We start from the raw sequence: 25,780 nt of genomic DNA on the forward strand, positions 1-25,780 counted from the left end.
TTGTAATCCATGATTCAGAAGGAGTGGATAGTGAATCCACAGAACAATAATGGAACGTAGAAAATCTGTTCTCCATAAAGTTTATGGCATAAACCCCTTGCAAGGAAAGGCAGCTTAAAAACGATCAGCTGAGGAGCATGTGACGTAGGGTTACTATCCTAAGTATGATTTATAAATCATAAATCACAACTTCTTGATTATGAAAATAACATTTTCATTATGCATGCTGGGTTATTTTGGTAACTGGCAAATCTAAATCATGCATGTTCTTCCATTAATTTATTCGCCTCTCTCTCCTTCCCTCCCCCCCCTCTCTCCATGTAGCTTTATGAAATTTGTAAGATCTGAGAATCATCATGTCAGACATCAGCAATGCTTTTCTCAAAGATGCTCAAATTAGATTCTGAAACCAAACACATGCCTTGACCACTCAGGAATCTCTGAAGGATCGTATTGGCATATTCTACTAGTGGCGCATGAAACCCCACCAGGTTGCTTAGAAAGCCACTTGGATGTTTGGGTGTCAAATGTAACCCCCCCCCCCAAAAAAAAACCCTCAAGGGTTTTTCAGAGCATTTGACAAGAAAGAAAGGGCCCCCCAACCTGATATTAAAGTCCAAACAGGAAGGGATGGGTGAATATGTCAATTTTGATTTCTTACATTTTCTCAATTTTTAAACCTTCTCATTTTTAAAAACTGAAAAAATGATTAAATAAACTTCAAAAAGCAAAATAAATAAATAAATGAACCTTCAGTTCACCACATTTCCACATCAGCATAAGAACAATTGCTTTTTAAAAAAGTTGAACACAGTGATATCGCTCGAAGTTGATGGGAAGATTATAAATAAACCAAATGAGATAAGTAATTGTTTTCAAGGTTTTTTCAAGAAACTGTATAAACAAGGGCCAAAAAATGAACAAGAGATAGAAGAATTTATTGGAAAATATGGCCTACAAAAAATATCGGAAGAAAATAAAAGGATCCTGAATGAGAAAATTACGAATCAAGAAATAGAGGGTGCCATCCAGAACATGCAACTAGGAAAATCACCAGGGCCAGACGGCTTGACTGCGAAGTACTACAAAGCATTGAAGGAATGGTTAATACAACCATTGAAAGAAGTCTGCAACCAAATTTTGGAGGGGAAAAGGGCTCCAGAATCGTGGAAAGAGGCATTCATCTCACTTATACCGAAGTCAGAACTTGAAAAACAACAAGTTAGAAACTACCGCCTTATATCACTTTTGAATGTGGATTACAAAATTTTTGCAGACATTTTAGCAAAAAGATTCAAAAAAGTGTTGTTGGAGAAGATTCATAAAGACCAAACAGGCTTTCTCCCAGGGAGACATATGTCAGATAATGTGAGGAACATTATAGATATCTTAGAACTATTGGAAACTGACATAAATAGAAAAGCTGTGTTGATATTTGTCGACGCAGAGAAAGCCTTCGACAACATCTGTTGGAGTTTTATGAAGAAGAATCTTCAAGGGATGGGGGTAGGCCAAAACTTTGAAAACGGTATAGGTGCAATATATTCTGAACAAAAAGCCAAGTTAATTGTGAATGGTGTAGTTATGGACGAAATTCCCATTGAGAAAGGGACACGACAGGGATGCCCAATTTCCCCTCTACTATTTATATCAGTACTGGAGGTTTTGTTGAATATGATTAGAGGGGACCAGCTGGTTAAAGGAATACAGGTCGGATCTAAACATTATAAGCTAAGAGCTTTTGCGGATGACCTAGTTTTGACACTGCAACAACCAGAAGCCAGTGTAAAAAGAGTTTTAGAATTAATTGAAATATTTGGTCAGGTGGCAGGTTTTAAACTGAATAAACATAAGACAAAGGTGCTGGGAAAAAACTTAACGATAGAGGAAAAAAATAGCTTCCAAAGGGAAACTGGTTTAGAAATTGTAAGTAAGGTGAAATATCTGGGGGTAAACTTAACATCTAAAAACATTAATTTATTTAAAGATAACTATGAGAAATGCTGGCTTGAAGTGAAGAAAGATTTCGATATGTGGTCTAGACTGAGACTTTCCTTGTTAGGCCGAATTGCTGTTATCAAGATGAATGTGTTGCCTAGACTGTTGTTTTTATTCCAGACATTGCAAATTTTAGACAAGATGGATTGTTTCAAGAAGTGGCAAAAAGATATATCTAGGTTTGTCTGGCAGGGCAAAAAGCCCAGAATTAAGTTTAAGATTTTGACTGATGCAAAAGATAGAGGGGGTTTTGCCCTGCCGGACTTAAGACTCTACTATGAAGCAGCAGCTTTCTGCTGGTTGAAACAATGGCTACTTCTGAAAGATACAGATATTTTAGATCTGGAAGGGTATGATAATAGTTTTGGATGGCATGCATATTTATGGTATGACAAGGTAAAAGTTCATAGAAATTTTAAAAATCATATTGTCAGGAAAGCATTGTATAATGTATGGACTAGATATAAAGATTTGTTGGAAAGTAAAACCCCCAGGTGGTTGTCACCAATGGAAGCCAAGGCGGTTAAAAAGCTTAATATGGAGTCAGATTGGCCAAAATATTGTGAAATTATAGAGTATGATGGTGAAAAGTTGAAACTACAGAGTTTTGAGAAATTAAAGCCTAAAGTCCGTGACTGGTTACATTATTACCAGATCAACGAAACTTTCAAGCAGGACAAGAAACTAGGTTTCCAGAAGGAGAGGTCAAAATTAGAAACAGAACTGCTAGAGCCCAATACTAAGAACTTGTCTAGAATGTATAATTTGCTGCTAAAATGGAATACACAGGATGAAACGGTTAAATCAGCAATGATTAAGTGGGCACAAGACATTGGACATGATATTATGTTTGCTGATTGGGAGCAGTTATGGACCACAGGCATTAAGTTTACGGCATGTACTGCCCTAAAAGAGAATATAATGAAAATGATCTATAGGTGGTACATGACCCCAGTCAAGCTTGCAAAGATATATCATTTGCCCAACAACAAGTGCTGGAAATGTAATGAATGTGAAGGAACTTTTTATCATCTTTGGTGGACCTGCCCTAAGATTAAGGCTTACTGGGAAATGATCTATAATGAAATTAAGAAAATCCTTAAATGGACTTTTGTAAAGAAACCGGAGGCCTTTCTCTTGGGCATGGTTGGCCAAACAATTCCAAAGAAAGATAGAACCTTTTTTATGTATGCAACTACAGCAGCAAGAATCCTCCTGGCAAAGTATTGGAAGACGCAAGAACTACCTACTCTGGAAGAATGGCAGACCAAGGTGACTGAATTTATGGGGTTGGCGGAGATGACCGGCAGAATTCGAGACCAGAGGAGAAAGTCGGTGGAAGAGGACTGGGAAAAAATTAAAATTTATCTTAAGGACGTTTGTAATATTATGGAATGCTAAGATGTCAAGGGATTAGACACAAGGAATTACAGTTGTAAAATTTGAGTTTGATAAACTTTAATAAGAATTATATTTAAGAATTGGATGAAAGAATGCTAAAAAAATTGATAAAATAAGGATGCAGCGAAGGGGAGGTTTGGGGAAGTCAGGTTATATTTTTTGTTTGTATTTTTGTTTGTTGAAAATTAATAAAAATTATTTTTTTAAAAAAAAAACAAAACAATTGCTTTTTAAAGAAAAGCCCCATTGGAAATTCACCATTGTTTGGTGCAAATTTCTCTTAACATACATGTTTTGCCTAATACTGTATAGACTTTTTTTTTGCAAATCAATGTTCCCTAATATGATGCATATACTGTATATAATCCTAATTCAATGCATAATGTGATATAATATTCCCTAATATCATGTTCTTCCTCCACAGAATACCAGTTGATTGGAATCGTAGGTCAGAAGAGTGTTGCTGCCCTCAGGTGCTCCTCCCATTGGGGCATCTGGTCAGTTACTGTGAGAACAGGATGGAGCCTTGGCCTGATCCAGCAGACTCTTCTTTTGCTTTTATTTCTGCAAGTTATTTTCGCTAATATATGCATTTTTATGCACACTTTATCCTCGTATATGCATTTTTTGTACACACTGCATGGCAGGAGAACCACACTGCAAAGGTTCAAAGGGTGGCTGCGGTTCAATTTGTTTCAAAAAGTGTGAATTAGGTAGATTGGTCTATAAATGTGAGCTGAACTGTTGTTGGACTACAACTCTCATCATCCCAGAGAGAGAAAGAGAGAGAGAGAGAAGAAAAATCACCTGAATGACTCCCTGCTTTTTATTGCCCATACATGGGATATTGGGATGGGTGAAAGCAGCTTTTGTTTTCAACCAGTACTGGAAAGCATCCACTAGGGGCAGTCAAAACCTTAAGTTTCTTCCCCACCCCTTGTTTTCTCAATTTTCTCAATCTTAAATTCAGGCCTCTACGATTCTGCATCACTTTGTGATTTTTTTTTAAGCACTTAATGAGAATTCATCAGCATTTTAGTGCAAATTTCTCCTGATAGGGAAAATTGCATGCAAAAATATGCCTAATGTGCGCATGCAAAAATATGCCTAATGTGCGCATGGTCACAAGCCATTTTTCCCTCATTTTTCACATATGTGAATCTGACACGTTCCCCTAGTTCAGGCTTCCTCAACCTCGGCCCTCCAGATGTTTTTGGCCTACAACTCCCATGATCCCTAGCTAGCAGGACCAGTGGTCAGGGATGCTGGGAATTGTAGTCTCAAAACATCTGGTGGGCCGAGGTTGAGGAAGCCTGCCCTAGTATATGCATTCTTGTGTCCATTACTTGGCTGGAGAACTGCTTTACAACAATTTGGAAGACTGCGGATTTCAAAAGATGCCTGTTTTCGCTTCGTTTCAGTCTGCATATTGTTTTGCAAAGAGCAAATTAGATAGGTTCAACTTTAAATGTGAACTGCACTGACTTGATGCCCTGTCGCTAGTGTCTGCTCTGCAACTGAACAATAATCCCTCCTTATGGAGCAAGGGTGAAATTCAAAGTTCTTGAAATTTCATTGTTTTTCCCCTCCATCGCTCTTCCTCCTCTGTTCTCTTGGAACCACTTTAGGCCTTTGTTCCATGGAAATCGTTGCTTTTTCTATTTGTATAAAGGGATTAGTTTGTGCAGACAGGTGGGAAGACATTTCAAAATCCAATTTCCGAGCTTAAAAATCAGACACACGTTCCAGAGGCACAAGCCTCATTCGGCAGAATGAAATTCATTACCATTTATTTTGGTAAGTAAATTTCGCAAACCGAGTCATTGTAAACTGATTACAAATATATATATATATTACAAAACAGGAGAGTGAAAATGGCTGTTTTTAAGCACAGGGAAAGAGATTAAAAAGTGACTGATGAAGTGTTTGTAAAACTACTCATTATCGAGTTGCTTTAAAACGGATATACTGCTGACACAACCACATTGCACACTTACTCATAGATTTATCCATCTTTTTTTTTTTCTCCTGTCATTTGGCCCGTTAACCTTGAAACATTGACTTTCTACACTTCCTCTGGTCAAGAAAGTCACCACTGTACCCTCTGCAAACTTAAAAACCGAGTGTTCATTTACTGTTGCGTGGGGTTGTCACTTTGCTTCTGTTCTTGTATCTTTAATACCAACCTCTCATCAAGGCCCAGTTCACATAAACAATAAAGATGGACTGTACTGCTTCACCTTGCAGGAAACAGTTACATAATTGGAACCATTCTCAGTGGCCAGCATCATCGGGCAGCTGACAAGGGCCACATCCATGCAGGAGCCCTCCTGCTCTTGATGTTCCTTCATCTACCCTGGGGATAGAGAACCTCAGACTCTGGAACCAAAGGCAGCGCTTCAGACCCCTTGGACCTCTACCCAGGTGCTGTCTTCTCCCCATACCACGCTCCTCACGGGCACTCCTCTATCCCCTCTGTGAGTGCTTCTGCCTGACTGGAATATGTCATTGACCTGAGATGGAGATGGAGAGAGGCATGTGTACATATAAATCTCTGGATTTTGCATCACTCTTTGCTCTACAGGAATGAGGGGGAGAGCCAGTATCCCTGCTTTTCCCCCCTTCCAAAGTGGCTGAAGTCAGGTGGAAAAGTTACATCTCCCCTTCTCCAAGCCAAGTTTCCCATCAGTCAACTCTTCTCCCATTTCTTCCTCCGAGTCTGCCAATCTTGATTGTCCTATGAGGCTCATGACAGTTAACCTAGGCTAAAAGAAATCACAGCACTGGATTTTTACCACTTAAAATAAGATTTTGGGTAAGCCAGAAAGTCAAATTATTTATTTTATGCTGCCCAAATGCATCTGGTTGGAAGGAAATGCCAAAACCTTTAGCTAACACACACACACACACACACACACACACACACACACACAATCCCACTCATGAAATGGCATCTTTAGTACCCAAGTCTGCATTTATTTGCAATCTTTCACTGGCCTATTTTTCTTCACTTTAAACCACTCCACAGACTAAAAAAATCACAGCATCGGTGGAAGCGATTTCCCCAAAGGCATGTACGTTTCATTTCCATAACAGCTATGCGGTAACTTCAGAGATCTCAATCGGTGGCTCCGGATTTCTATTTACAGCATCAAGCTTAGACATCAAGGTGTGAATATTCTTAAAAGGAAAATAGAAAGTGCTACATTGTAGCTGTGCAGTGTTCAGTGCCAACTCCCATCCCCGGAAATACTCAGCTGCAAACCAAAGGCTTTGAACAGCAAGACATAATTGTCTATGGAGTCCCATGAACAAATAATTGGTCATCAAAGATGACTGACCATGGGCAAATTGATATATAGTGAACAGTGTATATAATAATGCAAAATATGGAGGTGCAGCAGGATTATTATTAGTAATAGTAGTAGTAGTAAAACGTAAGAGGCAGGCAGTTTTTGTAGGAGGAAAATGTTGACAGGCCATAGCTCATTGACACATTTCTTCCTTGCATTCAGGCTTGAAGATTGTCACTTAGGGCTGAGAAGGACTCCATTCCGAAATCCTGGAGAACTGCTGCCAATCAGTTCAGGCAAATACAGAATGCGATGGAGCAGTAGCTATGCTTCTAGGTCCTGATTATGCCTGCAGTCGAAAGATTCATCATTGGGATGTTTTAGGGAAGTTCAATCCATATTTGCCTGGGTAGTTGGGGTTAGAGAGCGAGATATCCATTTTGGCGTGCTGTTAAAAAAATTGATTTACCTGTTTTAATCTAGACCCACTCTCCCATCCTTTAGAAAATAATTAGATCTCTTGTGACGTTTGATACCTTCATTGCTGGCAATCATTCCCCCATTTGTTTTTATACTGCTGCTTTCATGTGTATACATCTTCATTTATCGCTAACCTCCTGGAATGACCTTGAACAGAAGGCAATAATAAGTTTGAAAGACAAAGTGATGTCACTTAAATTATCTTTAAAATTGTTTGCAAATTGCAAAGTTTGAGCTACATGCACCTCTTGACAGTTGCTGCCTCTGCCTCTTCTTTTCTGGCTGGCTCTGAAGACGAGCTGAAGGAAATGTTAAAATGTGCCATTGCTCTGCAAAAGAACAGGGGAGCTTGGACCAAGTCAAGTATATACAATCCTTAACAACTTGGGAACAGTTTACCAACAAGATCTTCTTACCCCATCTATTTCCATGTGACTACTTTGATCTGCAGAACTGGCACTCTTACAGGTGCCACAGGATATATGTTCTGCATCTGTAATAAATCAATATTTTAGTGCAGCAGCACCTACACTTCAGAGCTCCCTGCCTATCAATACCAAGCATGCACCTTCATTGTAATCTTTTCAGCGCCTGCTAAAACTTTTTTTTACTTTTAGACAAGACTACCCAGATATTTAGAATGCTGAAGCATCATTTCATCTGTTTTTAGTTTATGTTTTATTCTTTCAGTGTTTTAATTCATTGTTATTAATTCTTTTTATTGATAATTTTGCTGCTTTATTTTTTTGGAAACTGCTTGGAGACTTTCTCTTCTTCCTCCTTCTAGCAATCAAATGGTGTATCGATGTTATTAAATAAAGAAAAGGCCCACCACCCCTATAAACAGAAGTAGAGATCTCTGCTGTATGTTTCAGAAAGTTTGGACTTATTTATAGGTCATAACCAGCCCTTTGAGTTGTGCCCGCAAACAGACTGGTAGCCAGTGGAGCTGTTGTAACAAGGGAGCTGCAAGACACAGTTGTTCTGCCAGGCCTTTGGTCCGGGCCCAGTCTGACCCTCTTCCTTCTTCCTTCTTCCCTCTTTCTATGGGACCCTGTATGTAAGTGGGCTCTTGGCTCCTTCTGTCGGCCCACATGGGACCAGCACAGGTGGCTGGGCTTGGTGAACATTTAATATTCCTTACCCCTATGGTTGTGATTCGTTGGTTCCCACCTAATTTTGATTTTGATTTTAAATGTGATTTTGAACTGCATTTTAATCAATCATTTGATTTTGTGTTTTTAATGTATTATATATTTGGTGTTAGCCGCCCTGAGCCCAGTTTTGGTTGAGGAGGGCGGGATGTAAATAAATTATTATTATTATTAGTCCACATATCCTAGATGTATTGCATATTTTTTTGCCTTTTAAAATAGCATTTCTTGATGAACTAGTTCCATTCCAAAAGCAAAAGCTTAGGATTCTGCATTATCCCACAGTGTGTCCACTGGATAGCTCAGCTGGTAGAGCACAAGACTGTTAATCTCAGGGTCAAGGGTTTGAGACCCACGTTGGGCAAAATATTCTTGTATTGCAGGAGGTTGGACTAAATGACCCTTGTGGTCCCTTCCAGCTCTATAATTCTATGAAAATTTATCCTAGCAATTGGGTGGGTGCATCCACACCAGCCCAATGACATTATAGGTGGTCATATGGCAATATTGCAATCACCACTTCCTTCTTCGTTCACCTGGGGCATGCGCAGGGAGCTAAAGGCATGGGTAACCCAATCAAGGGGGGAGTTTCTAGGTGCATTTCAAGTAACCACACCAACCTTTGTGGATGGCAGGACCGAGAATCACTCTAGATTGAAAACAACAAAGTAAGGATGAACATGTACGACGCCATATAAAGAAGAGCTTCATTTTTTGTGTGTGCCACAAATGGGTTAGTGCATACACAGCCACACACTCACAAGGTAGCTCAGTTAGTTAGATCATGGTGCTGAGAATGCCAAGGTTGCAAGTTCAATCCCTGTATGGGACAGCTGCATATTCCTGCTACTTAGGGTCCCCTTCCAGCTCTGCATTTCTACGATTCTATGAAATGTATGGTCCATGCTGCCAGCACATTGTACTCCCTGTATAGGCCAACCACTAAATAGCCACTGTGCTGACCCAATTTGCCAGAGGGTCACCACTTTGCAGAATGGGAGTTTAGAGGCCTTTGCCCATCACCTCGTCACAAAAGTTCTTTGCTACCCTTGGTAGCTAACCATGGTTTCTAACCAATATTTTATGATCTCATTGCTGCCTACCTTACAAAAATCCTGAATTTTTGAAATATACATCTGGGGAAGAGGAAGAAAGAAAAAATTGCTTCTGTATCTGGCAGCGAGCCAGAACATCTCTGTTAGTGTGATAAATGTGGGCTGTGTGTCATTTATGTCCTATTACTACAACCTGTTTGAAATGTTCTTGAAATACCCTCTTTTAATTTGCTTCTGTGGCTTAAATTTTGTTTTGGAGAGAGGAGACAGGCTTTTTATATTTCACCCCCTCCCCTCTTTGGATACAATTTTCCCATCTTTTGCATTTATTACCGCCAAAGTCCTGACAGTTTGTACCTGACCTTGATTATCGTTTTATATTTATACACTGCTAATGGAATCTTCAGCATGAAAACTGCCACAGCAATCATGCATAATGTTGCTTAATTCTACAATGAGATGCTCGCAGTGGAACTACCCATAATCTGTATATGTCTTGAGGTTTTAATCTTACTGGAAATGAAGGTGGGAGAGGATGGAGAGTGAAAGAGATGGGGGGAGAGATCATCTGGGCAAATAAATGGAAGAGAGAAGACTAGTCCATTATAATTAGAATTGAAATAATAATAACAATGATGATGATGATGACGACGACGATGACTAGCTAGTTAAATCATGCTCTTCAGCAAATAAATAAATAAATAAATAAATAACTTGTAGAAGATCAGAGAACTGCAAGTTAGAAAGGGATTTGAAAGTCAGATACTACAAGCAGAGCCTCTGTACTCGCCATTGATCTGAACCACATCCGATAAGTAAAGCAGGCTTCGCTGGTTGCAAAAACAATAGCTATAGTATAAACCATTTGTCAGCACACACTTAAAGAAGACTCAAGAAACCATAACTGCAGTAGAAAACATATAAGTTGTGGCTCCTTGTTTCTCAGCTGAATCATTTGTTTTGTATGCTTTGTGGTATTTTGTGCACTGTGACTTGCCATTATCTTTATTGATTATAGTTTAGTAAATTATTTACTTTAATTGATGAGTGTAAACTGTTTAATTATTATTTGCTGATCTCTAATGTTTCTGTTTAGTATTATATTCTAATGGATTATTGAATACAGTATTGCTTTATTTGATATAAGTTGTTTATTTTAGAGTTATTGTGACTTTTTTTTTTGTATTGGATCAGATGGTTATTATTAATGTTTGACGTTCTATTAATGTGTTGGAAGCTGCCCAGAGTGGCTGGGGCAACTCTGCCAGATAGACGGGGTGTAAATAATAATATTATTTATAATATTATGTATATATTATATTATATATTATAATATAAGTTAATTATATGAAAATTTATTTATAAAATTATTATGCAGTGGTTAAGATGGTGCCGATCTCAACCAAAATAAATTATTATTATTATTATATTTATTCAAATGTAACAACGCTGAGGTTCTGCAAACAAACAAGCAAATATAAGTAACCAAATCAAAATATAGTCCAGGCAGGGAAGTTCCCTAAGGTGGGAAGCATTGGGTCTCTCCCCGCACCGGTGTGCATTTTACACACTCCCCTTGTGGCCCCGTAGGAAAGGATGCTAATGAATAATAGTGGATGTGGAGAGTCAAATCACCCCTGAAGCAGTGGAGGCCTGTGTGTCCAGGCAAATGAGGTGTTTGGTACCCAGTTTGCAAACCTTTAATAAATCCACTAACATAGGACAGGCTATAGACTGGGAAGGAATAGGTGGGAGTAAGAATGTATGGTTTTGGAGAGGACCTTTTGCTCACAGCAAATTCTTCCTGTCTCGAAAAGGATCTCGAAATAACCTGTAAGGATATACAGTCCCTTCTTCAACCTTTCAACAACTGTCCTTTGCTCTGGAAAATGTATCTTTGAAAAGCTAAACTGTTTCAAGGTTCATTTTCCAATGTCAACAATAAACCGCTAAAAATTAATTGGCTCTTAGAGAAATGTTAATTCTGTATGCCTAGAGTCACTGCGTTCCCAAAGGCATGTTTATCTAATCATTAAATAAATTCTAAACCAATTCCAATTTCCAATTCTAAACCAATTTGGACTCGATGGCCCTTGTGGTCTCTTCCAACTCTATGATTCTATGATTCCTCTCTGTTGAGAGTAGCATTCCTGGTCTTACAGTGTGTTTGCTCCGTGTCCCTTCCTCCATGAGGCCTGAAGGGAGGGGGTAGAGCGGAGGACCACATGGTTCTGTCACTACTGTGTAACTATTTCACTATGTCACTATTTTGTGGCTGGTTCTGTCCCAGCACCATTTTGTCACTGGAGGGCATCTGCAATGTTCAGCTGTCTCAAGTGGGGCCTGGGGGTAGAAAATGTAAGAAGCCCTGGCTTATAGCAATGATGCCTCTACTTGCATGCCATTACCATTTACTATATGTTACTCTAAATCGTAAGGAAGTCGGTGAATGAGTAGGTTTCATACTCATTTCCATGATTTAGTGATACATTTCCAAAGCGATCAAGGCCCATTGGTAAATGTCCAAAATTGTTTCTTAATTTAACGGTAAACCTGAAGAATCAAACTTCATCCTCATTTCCATCGTTTACCGCTAAATGTCACCATTTTCCAGGGCACATTTGTAGATTTCTAGAACAAGCCCAATGATACAGTAATTTCTGGCTCTTATTAAGCCCTGATGCTTTGAGAGAAAATTGAACATTGCCCAAGAGGCATCCCCTTTAAATCTGACTATGCATAGTCAACATTAAAACTGTGCCAGACACAAAAAGTTATCATAAAACTAAAATGTGCAGCTTGAAACCCCATTCCCCTTCACAATGAATGCTCTTCGAATTGATTACAGCAAGCTTACTTTAGTGTTTGGAGACTGCAACTCCATCATAACCTTCGGGAATCTGGGTTTTTTCTCCCCCTAAAGTAAAAGTGTGATTCACTTTCCACCTCTCAAATATAGTGTTCTTATCAAATAAAAATTCATATTTAATAGAACATTGTAACACTACTCCTTTTAATATTCCAGAGTTAGTCTCCTTAGGCTCTGCAGTTTAATGAAAAGACACTAGGAGAAAGATTTGTACTAGCATTTGAGGTGCTTGCAATATTGAAATTATTTTCACACACCCCCCCCCAAGTGGGAAGTTGTAATCTATGATTAACCTTTATGCTAAGCCAGCTACAAGTATTGGACCAATTCATGTGCTACTGTGCCAGCTAAGGGGGTGGGGTGGAGGTCGTTCCCTGTAGCACCTTCCCACACCTCTCCAGTAACATCTGGATGCAGGAAGCATGCAGACAGGCCAGATACATGGCTCAACACTACCTTGATTTATAGAATGAAAGAGAAAGCCATGCTGGATCTTGGTAATCACAGCATCCTTCTCTAAGTGCTCAAAGTGCTCTTCTAAGTGCACTTCTTATGTTCTTACAGTCCCACAATTAGCCCTAGTGTGAGATAGGTTCCTACATATCTATGGAATTATCCAAGCTAGTCAGAGCATATGGGTTCATATGCTGGTGAATGCAGTGTGTACAGGATCCTTCTTGGCACCATATCTAGAGTTACCTCTCCTCTGCTTTTGCTGGACAGGTGGAAGCCGCAGAGCGAGAGCCTCATTCCTTTGAACTTGTGCTCTTCATGTGGAAGAAGAAACTTGTTATGTGGAAACGATTGCCTTTTCCAGTTGCCTTCATTCAGTAATTGCAAGGCAGTCTGCAGAGACAAGCACATCTGCAGGTGACTATGAACACATTGAACTGGGGACCATCTATTACTGCGCCAGGCAGCATGGCAATGAGGCAAAGGAAGGCTTGGTTCCAAAGTCGGAACTAAAACCTGGGTATGGGGAGATCAGTGCGTGGTTGGGCAATTTTCACAATGCATGTGCAAATATCCCTTGAGTAGATCCACCTTTCATAGCAGAAGACTTCTCACAGATATCCGATGTTACTGCTTATTGTTCTCATTTAAAAGTGCTGGCTATCTAGTTTACAATAGGGCTGTTGCTTATGAGTTTCTCACCCGAAGCACAAAACTGGATGTCTGCCTACCTACCTTTGCTTCACTCCATGTGTTTCAATATATTTCATTCCATTTGGTTTTTCTTGCAAAGCCAGCCACACCTTATCAAAGCAGAAGTTTGTTCAAGACACTTATATGAAGCAATGAACACATTTTACTTCTACAGTGGCTTTTGGAAAGAGGCAATCATAACATCAACGCCTGAAAATGAAGACTAACAAGTGAGGGTCTTGTCCAGCTTTCCCCACATACACCATGAACTCCCCACTAGCCTTGATATCAACTGATGGAGAAGAATGCCCTAGGACACCATAATTGCTCTCTCTGCTGTTCTGATCCCCACTACTTTTTAGGAAGCTATTAGGAGAACCATAATATGACTACATTACCCTTTGACCCTGAAGCTTCTCTACTACCTCACTCCCTTTGTGACAGAAGAAGAAGAAGAAGAAGAAGAAGAAGAAGAAGAAGAAGAAGAAGAAGAAAAGTTTGGATTTGATATCCCGCTTTATCACTACCAGAAGGAGTCTCAAAGCGACCAACATTCTCCTTTCCCTTCCTCCCCCACAACAAACACTCTGTGAGGTGAGTGGGGCTGAGAGACTTCAGAGAAGTGTGACTAGCCCAAGGTCACCCAGCAGCTGCATGTGGAGGAGCGGAGACTCGAACCCGGTTCCCCAGATTACGTGTCTACCGCTCTTAACCACTACACCACACTGGCACTGGTATTGGCTGAGGGAGGAGTCGGAGCATTGCTGAGGGTCGGAGGAGAATGGTGCAGCATCATACACACACCCAAGGCCACCTTCCACTACTGCAAAGTGATTTATTTCATCACTGCAAAATTCATCTTATTGTTAACGGCTTTGATTCGCTTTCCTTGTTAACCTTCTTAGGAGCCATCACAGCTGAAGGCTGGTCTATAAACATAACATGATGAATACAACAGAATACTATGGCATCTTAAAGACCAAGGCATTTATTAAGATGTAAAGTTTTGTGGACACATGAGAATGTGAGAAGAGCCCTGTTGAATCATGCTAAAGCCCATCTACCCCGGAACTTGTTCCCATAGTAGCCAAGTGGCCATCAGTGGGAAGCTGCAAGCAGGACCTTAGCACAACAGCACTCTGTAGCCCCCTCATGTCCCCCATCAATTGGTGTTCAGAGACATAGAATCTCTGATACCAGAGGTAGTACACACTCGTCATGACTAGTAGCCCTCGCTAGCTTAATCCTCCCTGAGTTTGTCTAATCCTGTTTCAAAGCTATCCAGGTTGGTGTCCATCATTACCTCTTATGGGAGTGAATTCCGTAGATTAACTATCTGCTGTCCAAAGCAGTTCATTCTTCTGTCTGACATGAGTCTTCTAACATTCAGCTTCACTGAATGACCTTCAGCTGTAATATCAAGAACAAGAGAGAAAACATCTCTATATCCAATTTTCTACACCACGCATAATCTAATACACCTCTATCATGTTCCTCTCTTTGCTCACTTTTTCCAAACTATAAAAAAACCCCAAATGTAATAATGTTTCCTCGTAGTGGAGCTGCTCCAGCCTCTTGGTTATTTTGGTTGCCGGTTCCTGAAAATTTTCTGGTTGTTCGGGGGGGGGGGGCGTTTTGGCAACAAGAATTGTACAGAGTATTCCAAGCGTGGTCACATCATAGATTTGCACAGCTGCATTATGCTATTGGCAGTTTTATTTTCCAACCCTTTTCCTAATAATCCCTAACATGGAATTCACTTATTTCACAGTTACTAAACCCAGAGCCATGGGAAGCTTGCACCACAATCAAATAGTTAGTACCTTGTGTGGCGATCACACAGGGTCCCCGGACGTTTCACCGTCTATTGATCCCTGTGTCACCACTTTATTTCTCGCTGCCACCACCCAGGCCCTATCTGGGACAATACTGAGTCCAGTCAGGGTTAAATTGAAACATAAAGTTCTGTTTATGCAATTTAACAAGCGTATGGTTTCATAAACGGTATCGGTCAATTACATTCATGGGTGCCTATCCAGACCTATAACTTCCGCTACCTGCTCTCACTCACTAAACCACCCCTCAGATATTTACTTGTCTTCCTAGCCCCTAACTGTTCCTGACTCAGCCTATTTTGCTACACTAACTCAACCTACCCACAAACTCTATCCCAATTCACTCCCACTCCAACCAACCACCCAACTCCCAACAAACTCCTCAATGAACTCCCCCTTTTGCCCCTCCCAAGAGCTGGTTTTATAATCCCAATTACTCCACCCTTCCTGGGTCCTGACTGGGCAACCTGTCTAACTATTTCACCTCCAACACTCTCTCATATGTTAACGTCACAGCTTGATGTCCTCTTCAGCCCTTCAACAGCTTTTGCTACAGTAGGCCGACCTGGCTACACCCTTGGAAAGACACAAACTCACAAGAACCAGGCTGGGAGTTCTAGAGCCTGGGAGATGCCAGCTAGAATGACCAGGATGATGGGAGTTGTAGTCCAGCCACAGAGTGCCCATCCCCAGAGCAGAATTGTCTTCCCGCTGCTTTTTGTACCAAATCAACAAACCTAAAGATCACTGGTTTCAAACATAAGTGAAAATAGCCACATTTAGAAATGAGTTTATTCATACAATGGCCAGCTTTCCCAAGTAGCTATACAAAGGACCCATTATGCCTACCTTTTTCTATCTCTGAATTGAGCAAAGGAGCCCATTTCATACATCCAAGTCAATGACACGCTTGCTATTTTGACAAACACACACACACACACACACACACACATACACCCACTTCTCCTTGTGACAGACCTGAAATATCTATTATTCCCCTTTCCCCTGCTGGGGCTGCTTCCTTCGCAAATATACATATCTATGCACCCATTTTAAAAAATGCCTTTCCTTTCATAGGCAGTTGAAGTAATTTTCATTTTCAATTCTGCCGTGTCACAAATGGTTGAATCACCACTACCCCGTTCACATCTCATCTTGGGCCGCTGAGGGTTTGGCGCTATTGTCGTTCTGCCTTAACTAAGCTCGTTCATGGCTGAAATGGTGTTTGGGATATCAACACAGGACAAGCCAAATGATCTTTATCCAGCTTTTTCTTTTTCTTGAGGGAGAGAAGAAAGAGAAATTGAGACTCTTCTGTCATCATTTTCATATAACTTTTCATTCAGCTGCATTCCAAGAGCTTGCTTGGAATCCAGAAGGGACACTTTGCTGGTCACAGGCAGAAAAATAGAACCACCATTATCAGAAGTGCTTTGCCTCCTAGCGTGGCTTAGTGGTTAAAGTGTTGGAATAGAACCTGGGGGAGACCAGGGTTCAAACTCCCACTCAGCCATGAAGCTCACTGGATACCCTCAGGGGAGTCAATGCGTATTAGCCTAACCCACCTCACAGGGTTGCTGTGAGGAAAAAAATGAGAGGTGGAGACCTACATACACCACCTTGAGTTCCGGGGGGGGGGGAGGTGTGTGGGATACAAAGGTAATACAGTGGTACCTCGGGTTAAGAACTTAATTCATTCTGGAGGTCCGTTCTTAACCTGAAGCTGTTCTTAACCTGAGGTACCACTTTAGCTAATGGGGCCCCCTGCTGCCACCGCGCTACCACTGCACAATTTCTGTTCTCACCCTGAGGTTACCCCGAGGTTAAGCGGAGTCTGTAACCTGAAGCGTCTGTAACCCGAGGTACAACTGTAATAAATGAACACAGTTTGGAAAAGAAAAGAAAAAAGTTCACGCCATTTCTCCAAGTAACACCCCACCCTTCTGAAAGTTACTGAGAATGCTCACACACACCCCTCCCCTGAGAAATCACCCAAATGGGGTTTCTGCTTTTGCAGCAAATGCACAAGGCTACGAAATGGGGGAGAGGGGGGAAATACAACAAAATGACTAGTGTGATATGCAAAGGCACATTATCTCAAGGGAGATTTTATGTGTAATTTTCTTTGCTCTTGCTAAAGTTCAAATCATTTTGTGCCATGCTGGTAAGTTTATTTTTCCACGAATGACTGATGGTTTGTCTAGCTGCAATTAGCCAATCCTTATATTTGATGTGTTTATTATGTACCCTGTAAACAATAGAAGCAAATATAATTCTGGAGTAAATTCAATATTGTCACCTGTAATACAATTCAGGTTTTAACAAATATATATTTATTTATAATAAAACATAAGAAAGTATAATAGCAAATGCCAAATTATATCAAATAATATAAAAGGAGAAAGGGATATCCAGAACTAAACACAGAGGAACAAATTTCCAAACCAAAATCAAATATGATAGCTTAATAACACAGGGGTCTGAGTAACACAATACTAATTCTGGCAGCAATTAAGAGCTGTCACATTAATTCCCTGCCCTATGTTTGTAAGGTGCCTTTACTATACAGCTTTTATACTGTATTTATTCTTTTTCTTTTGGATTAATAAACACCTGCCAACACTTAACTGGGTTTGGTTACAATGGTTAGATTTTAAAAACAATCCACGTGCTTTTAAACATGAACTGCCCTGAGATCTTCAGATGAAAGGTGATATACAAATTGAATTAATTAATTAATGGAAGTTAAAAACTATTTTCAAGGGAAGGGCCAAGAGTATATGGATAAATCTCATGAACACCAGAACTTCATGGGTTGGGATTCTCTTTTTCCATTAAAATAATAATAATAATAATAATAATAATAATAATAATAATAATAAGCTGTGCAAAAATGGCAAAGGGTTCAGTAGTCGCTAGAATCTGGCATGGATCATGAAACCTTTTAATAGCATTATTAATACTGAGTTGATCCAATTTCCAGCTTTTGAGAAAGCTGACCCACTTCACTCCCTCAGAAGCAGGCACCACTTCGGTTGCACTGAATATTAAAAGGCATCCATTCTGTCTATGGCCCAGAGCTCAATGCACAGATGATAATCATTAAGTCAACGCAGAACTAATCTCGACGTCAGCATTTTTAATCCAAAGTATCTGTCTCTCTCTTTCCCACTTTCTGAAGCATCATGCTAGGTGGAAATTCGCCAGATATTCCACGCTGGCTGAAATAAGCTACTGTGACATGAAAGTCTTGAGCGAAAACATGGTACAACACAGTGTTAGCAAGGTCAGGGATGCATTGTATTAACGTGTTCTTTAAAAGAAAAAAAAAAAACCACTGCATGTCAGATTCATTTGGGCTTCCAAATTAAAATAAGGCACAGTCGCCGGCTAAAATATGTGTCTGCATTATTACTGTTTAAAGCCCTAAATGACTCACACCCCAAATATCTGAAAGACAGCCTCATTCCCCACAGACCTTCTCAAGTGCTAAAATCAGCAGATGGGGGCCTCTTAGCAGTCCCTCCACTCTCAGAAGCTCAGCAGGGTGGGAACCCAGGAGAGGACATTATCTGTGGCAGCCCCTGTGGCATCCCCACAGAGATGCAACTGGCACCTTCATTATACAGCTTCAGGAGGATGCTGAAGACGCACCTCTTCAGCCTTGGCAACATATAATGAATGAATTTTTTTCAGCTAATGCTAATGACATTCCTTGATTGGGTAAAGGGACCCCTGATCATTAGGTCCAGTCGTGGCCGACTCTAAGGTAGCGGCGCTCATCTCGCTTTATTGGCCCAGGGAGCCGGCGTACAGCTTCTGGTCATGTGGCCAGCATGACTAAGCCGTTTCTAGCAAACCAGAGCAGTGCACGGAAACAGCCTTTACCTTCCCACCGGAGTGGTACCTATTTATCTACTTGCACTTTGACGTGCTTTCGAACTGCTAGGTGGGCAGGAGCTGGGACCGAGCAATGTCAGCTCACCCTGTCGCGGGGATTCGAACCACCAACCTTCTGATCAGCAAGTCCTAGGCTCTGTGGTTTAACCCACAGCATCACCCACGTCTCTTCCTTGATTGGGTGTGTGTGTGCAAATTTGCTATACCCATTTTACCCTGGAAGAAAAGGAGAGGTGGTATCTCCCTAGGGGAAAATGTTATTACCTGCAGGCAATTCCACCCAATGGGGAGAGGTGATGACAAGCAATTTAAGCCTGCTCTGCCCCATACTCTCCCCCCTTTATTATTCGGCATCCACCCTCCTGCCCCTTTTGCAGTGTGGGCCTACAGGCTAGTCATCCATTTTCTAGGGGCTACAAAAGAATTTGGGAGGGGAGACCCTTATTGGATCTGGGTCTTCTATTTGCCTACTCAGTTATTTAGTAGTCCTTTTCCAATAATCTGTTACTTTGTTATTATCAATACTTTGTTTCCAATCGCCTCAGTCCAAATGTATCAGCTTTAATTCCGAGAGTTGTTAAATAGCAAAATTCTTTACTTTGTCCGCCCGTTTGACAGCTTCTTTGACAGCTGTCAAACTCCTTTCACTTCTTCCTCCGGCACCCAAATAGGACACTCCCGGGTTTTTTGGGGGGGATACACACAAAGTTCCAAATTCCCTTTCTCTCCAGCACAAAAATCTTGTTCTATCAAATTTGTGAGAAACTTTTAAATCATCAAAACAGTATTCATTCCGCCTTAATTCTCCGTTCCTTGCTTTGAAACGTCTATAAGTAGAGGGGGTGCGGACTTCCCTTTAACACATCCCCCGATCGTACCGAATTCACAGGATAAAATTTTTAAAGTCCAAATTCCACTACTCACGGGTCCTTTGTTATCCAGTCCAAATTTTGGGAAGAAAGTCAGCGCTCTCCGGCCATGGCTTGCGGCTTCACTCCACTGAGGTAGCGGTCTACTCTCAGCACCACGCCACTCTCCGTACCCTCTCCGTAGCCTTTAAAAAGGCTCTTCGTGGGTCGGGGAGGGCGCTTAAGGTGCCCACCGAGTCACCAAGTCCGCAGGCTTCCGCGCCTGCGGTTTTTGAGGGTCCCCGTGTCGCCGGCACGGCAAGACCCGTCCTCAGTAGAGCCGATTCCCTCCGGAGCTCGGAGGGAATCCGCCATTAGCCGTTCGCGCTAACCCGGAAGTTCTGCTGCATGTCAGATTCATTTGGGCTTCCAAATTAAAATAAGGCACAGTCGCCGGCTAAAATATGTGTCTGCATTATTACTGTTTAAAGCCCTAAATGACTCACACCCCAAATATCTGAAAGACAGCCTCATTCCCCACAGACCTTCTCAAGTGCTAAAATCAGCAGATGGGGGCCTCTTAGCAGTCCCTCCACTCTCAGAAGCTCAGCAGGGTGGGAACCCAGGAGAGGACATTATCTGTGGCAGCCCCTGTGGCATCCCCACAGAGATGCAACTGGCACCTTCATTATACAGCTTCAGGAGGATGCTGAAGACGCACCTCTTCAGCCTTGGCAACATATAATGAATGAATTTTTTTCAGCTAATGCTAATGACATTCCTTGATTGGGTAAAGGGACCCCTGATCATTAGGTCCAGTCGTGGCCGACTCTAAGGTAGCGGCGCTCATCTCGCTTTATTGGCCCAGGGAGCCGGCGTACAGCTTCTGGTCATGTGGCCAGCATGACTAAGCCGTTTCTAGCAAACCAGAGCAGTGCACGGAAACAGCCTTTACCTTCCCACCGGAGTGGTACCTATTTATCTACTTGCACTTTGACGTGCTTTCGAACTGCTAGGTGGGCAGGAGCTGGGACCGAGCAATGTCAGCTCACCCTGTCGCGGGGATTCGAACCACCAACCTTCTGATCAGCAAGTCCTAGGCTCTGTGGTTTAACCCACAGCATCACCCACGTCTCTTCCTTGATTGGGTGTGTGTGTGCAAATTTGCTATACCCATTTTACCCTGGAAGAAAAGGAGAGGTGGTATCTCCCTAGGGGAAAATGTTATTACCTGCAGGCAATTCCACCCAATGGGGAGAGGTGATGACAAGCAATTTAAGCCTGCTCTGCCCCATACTCTCCCCCCTTTATTATTCGGCATCCACCCTCCTGCCCCTTTTGCAGTGTGGGCCTACAGGCTAGTCATCCATTTTCTAGGGGCTACAAAAGAATTTGGGAGGGGAGACCCTTATTGGATCTGGGTCTTCTATTTGCCTACTCCACACTGTTGGGTGATGTCTGTCTAGTAGAGTAGCTTTCCTTCAATTAGGCTGAAAGTCCAAGTCTTGTAAGATTTTTCCAATTTGGGGCAATTGATGGTTGTGGTGCTAAACCATGGCTTTCTGTTGCACCTGAACCATCTCTGTCAGTGCAACCAATGGGCTGTAGTTAAAGCTAGACCAGTTCAGAGTTTTCCCATTTAAAATAATCACTATTATTAACTAGAGCCATTAATTTCAAAGTGTCTGTTCCAAGTATCTTATTTAGATACAACCCAGTGTGTAAATCTTACTGGGTTAAATAGCTCTTGCACCCTAGTAAATGTGTTTAGGATTGTAACACATTGTTTTATGAGTTTTGTTATTTTTTCAGTTAAAAAAAAGCTATATACCTACAAATACTCTAGGACTCCTAGATCCTCCGCTAAAATAAATTTTGCAATTTGCACTGTACTTCTGTATTGAAATATATTTGACCTGTCCAGGTAGCTATGACTACCAGTGAAATACCATCTGTATATCATGATAATTCAGTAAATAACTTGTGTCAGCTCTGTAAAGGATTCATAAACCAGGTGATTTATTTGTTAATGGATCAAAGCTCTTTTGCAGACCTACACTTTAAATCTAATTTACCTGGGAGGGATGTTTATGTGCCTCTCTGCAGAGTAAATAGATCATCTTTTCTAAGCCTATTGGGTAAGAGAACCGAACATGAGAGTTAAATTTTGAAAAAAATGGGTTTGAGAGGAAATATTGCATTGTGAATATTGAATAAAACAAGGTAGAATTCCCTCTGTTTTTTGTACTCAGCATGATTAATGGAATGCAAGGGAAATACTTCTCTAAATTTGCAGAATTAAACAGAAGGGAAAAGAGCAGGCTGTATATTCTCCCATCAGTGCAATTCTGTGATGAGAAAAAGTCACGAAACTACATATTGCTGTAGGGCAGTGACCCAGAAGGGGGACTTTTCCAGAGTTTGAACATTCCTCACTAGGGATGTAAGAAGGAAATGATTTCCATTCTGTCCTGTGTTTGTCATGATCAGGGCTGTGGCTTCTACTAAAACCTATGTTGTTCATCTTGCTGTCTGCTACAGCTGAAACTAACACAAATAATTATGTTATTAATCACATAATTAACTTTGATGGAAGGGAAATGTCAAAAAACAATGCAGAAAATAACACATTTATGTAACACTAGCAGACCAAAACAACAATAACCCAACAGTGAATACAGTTCAGTGTGTGTGTGTGATTTCTGTTTCTCACCTCAGGGGAACATGCAAATTGTGGATATTTTAGCTCCATTTTGTTTCTGATGGGATTATTTGACATCCCTACTGCTTCCTCTGCGATTCACTGTGCTGTTTTAATGGGCTCATTTTACTGTACGTTTTAATTGCAGAGATTTCTTTAATGCTTTGATGAAATTCTTTTATTGTTCATTTTAATTGTGGGGATATTTTTTGTAATTGGTTGTACACTTGTAAACAGCTTAAGAAGTAACCTTGGCAATTAGGTAGCATATGAATTTAACCAACTTTTCCCCCGCCCCGCCCCCGCCCCCTGCCTTGGATTTTAATAACTACAGACAAAACAACAGAAAAAATATGAAAGTATAAATAGTTTTTTAAAAAATGGATATGTTTTCACAATTTCCAGCAAAGACATATAGGATGCAGCTACTCATTTTACTGAGTCAATAATGAAACACACCAAGAAGAAAAGGATGGGTTGGGAAAACCAATAATTCAAGCTGTGATGGTTCTTAATTCAGGGTCAGGCCAGACCACAAAAGTGAGCTGGTCAGAGGCCTCTGAACTGAGACCCCCAGAGGCAGTATCCCCATAGCCAGATTCCACCAAGCTACTAAGACCCCTTTATAATAGGGGCATCATTCTTCCCAGTCCCAACTCACCAGGGTGAACAATGCACAAGGAAGGAGCTGACTAGAAGGTGATGAAGAAGATGGGTCCAGGCTCGAAGACCTTACCTTTAAGACTCTCTGCTCTTTGGAAAGGGTGTAGGGCATAGGAGGGACAACCTGATTCAAGAGGGATTTCAAAAGGCCTCTGTTGATCGCCAGGTTTACTGCTTGGTGCTGACCAAGGTACTGAAATCCCAGTTTAACCCCCAACTGCTGCCTGGTGCCCATCACACCCTATGGGCCCCCTAATTCTAAGACAAGCCAAATCAAATATTGAGGAGAGGAATCATATGGATAGGTAGGTAGCACCCTCTGTAATATCTGAGCAGTTCCTTCCTCCTTTGAAGGTGTGGCCGACTCATATCCCCACGGAACTGCCTCCAGAGGGATGAAGGATGATGCAAAGGAGGTAGCACATTTAACATTTTGCTTTGAGGGAGGAGGTGCAACTCAGTGTTAGAGCATCTGCTTTCCATGCAGATGGTCCCACGCTTAATCACTGGCATCTTCAGGTGGGACTGGAAAAGACTTGAAGACCCACTGCCAGTCAGCGTAGATAAACTGACCTTACTGCACCAAAGGGGTCTGACTTGAGATAAAATATCTCCATGTACATTCACATGTGTGTGTTTTTCCCAGCACCTTGGCTTTTCAGATTTCAGTCACATTTTACAAGACACAGAATGTCAAAATTGGGCTGACTTTGCAGCTGCCATTTTTAAGAAACCTCAATTTTTAATTACCTTCTTCCAACCCTTCAGCTAATCAGTCCCAGAACCTGAAGATGAACGACAGTTTAATTTTTAAATGCAAGCACTGATTAGCTCTGTTTTCAAACATAAAATCCCCAATTTGGCTTTTGGAGTGGGGGGGGGGGAGCTTTGCTTTGATCCTCACAGAACCCAGCTTTTTCTTTCTTTCTTGGAACAATATAATAGAGGTGCCAGGTTAAGCATGATATCCATGAGAATTAAGGGCTTCCTGGGACTGAGACCTCTGCCCTCTAACAGCTAATGATTTCATGCTATTTTTACTACCACCAAGCTTGTAAACAACAAAAATCCCAGCCTGAGATTGTTTTGCCCTTCTCCGCTTTCTGTATCAGAAATGACCCTTAGCATGAATTAGGCCATTAACTGAATAACGAGTCTGAACATGAAATATGATGTCACATTAGTTCTCACTTTATTTCCACATGGTCCACTTTTATGCTGGGAATAATGGTTTGAGGCTCAATGCAGAAACTGAGCTTGCCGTGCCTTTATTGCATTATGACATTAACAAAATGAAGTGCTTTTTATGCTCAATAAAAGTTCTTTAGTCTATGTTGGTGGGTAGTATAGCACAGGAATCGGGAGCCAGTGGTCCTCCAGATGCTGTTGGACTCCAATTCCCATCAGCCCCAGCCAACAGAGCCAGGGATGATGATGGGAGCTGTGGTCCAATAACTTCCTAAAAGTGAAGTGACTTAAAGTGCTGTGCGGGCATGAACAGGGTTCTTCTGCTCACCACTTTCCAAGCCCTGTGCCTTAAGTTGTATTTTCCCAGTCTATCTCCTTACCTCCATTGTCGTCAAGTGGGAACTCCACCTGCCATCTCAGCCACCACACGACAGGCTTTAAAAAAATAAAATAACTTGGCTCATACGTAAAAAGCTTGGAGCCTGTAGCTACCTGGAGTCATTGAATCCCATCACCACCCATTCTGTCTCCATTTTCACACATCACTAGCATTGCTTAAAAGGAAATATAAAACTCACAAGTCCCACTGGCAAAGGAAAAAATGTTATCTATTCACAAGGCTGGCTTCGGATTCTACGCTACATGACTGGAACTAGTTTTATGGCATCCTCATGCAAGAAAGAGGTAGGCGAGAGACCAAAAGGAAAGGTTGGAGCAGGAAAACACAACCTGACTATTTGTTAGATCCTGAACCCTGCCCTCTACTGGGTGGAGGCATGCAAAGTGGCTTATACGCAACATCCCTGTGTTGTGGTCCACTCAGTGGTGGTCAGCCCCTCCCAGATTCACCAGCAAAACACAAACAATCAAAACCTTACTACATTTTCAAGCTAGTTTCAACACAACCTGAATCGCAGATTGTCAGACATTTTGAGCATGCACAGCTGGTGCAGTTCACCCCTCTATGTTCTTGACTTGATGGCTTACATGTGTGAATGAGCTGACAAGGATCTAACCATCACCTAGTACTCTGGTATGGTAATGATGTTAATAATTAGCCTGAACTCTTAAGCTTGAACTCTTAAGCTGTCCAGTGTCGGCGGAAAGCTCAGACTTCTGGAAGCAGATTTCAATTCAATTAGGCTGTTCATGCTGTGAATAAGAAAGTAGATGTCTTTCCCTTTTCTTTTCATTTTTTAAAAGTCTGGTTCTTTCAGTGTTTGCTGACAGTGGCGTAGCGTGGGGGTGC

The sequence above is a fragment of the Podarcis erhardii genome (assembly GCF_964252035.2).
Source record: "Podarcis erhardii genome assembly, chromosome: 7".
Taxonomy (NCBI): domain Eukaryota; kingdom Metazoa; phylum Chordata; class Lepidosauria; order Squamata; family Lacertidae; genus Podarcis; species Podarcis erhardii.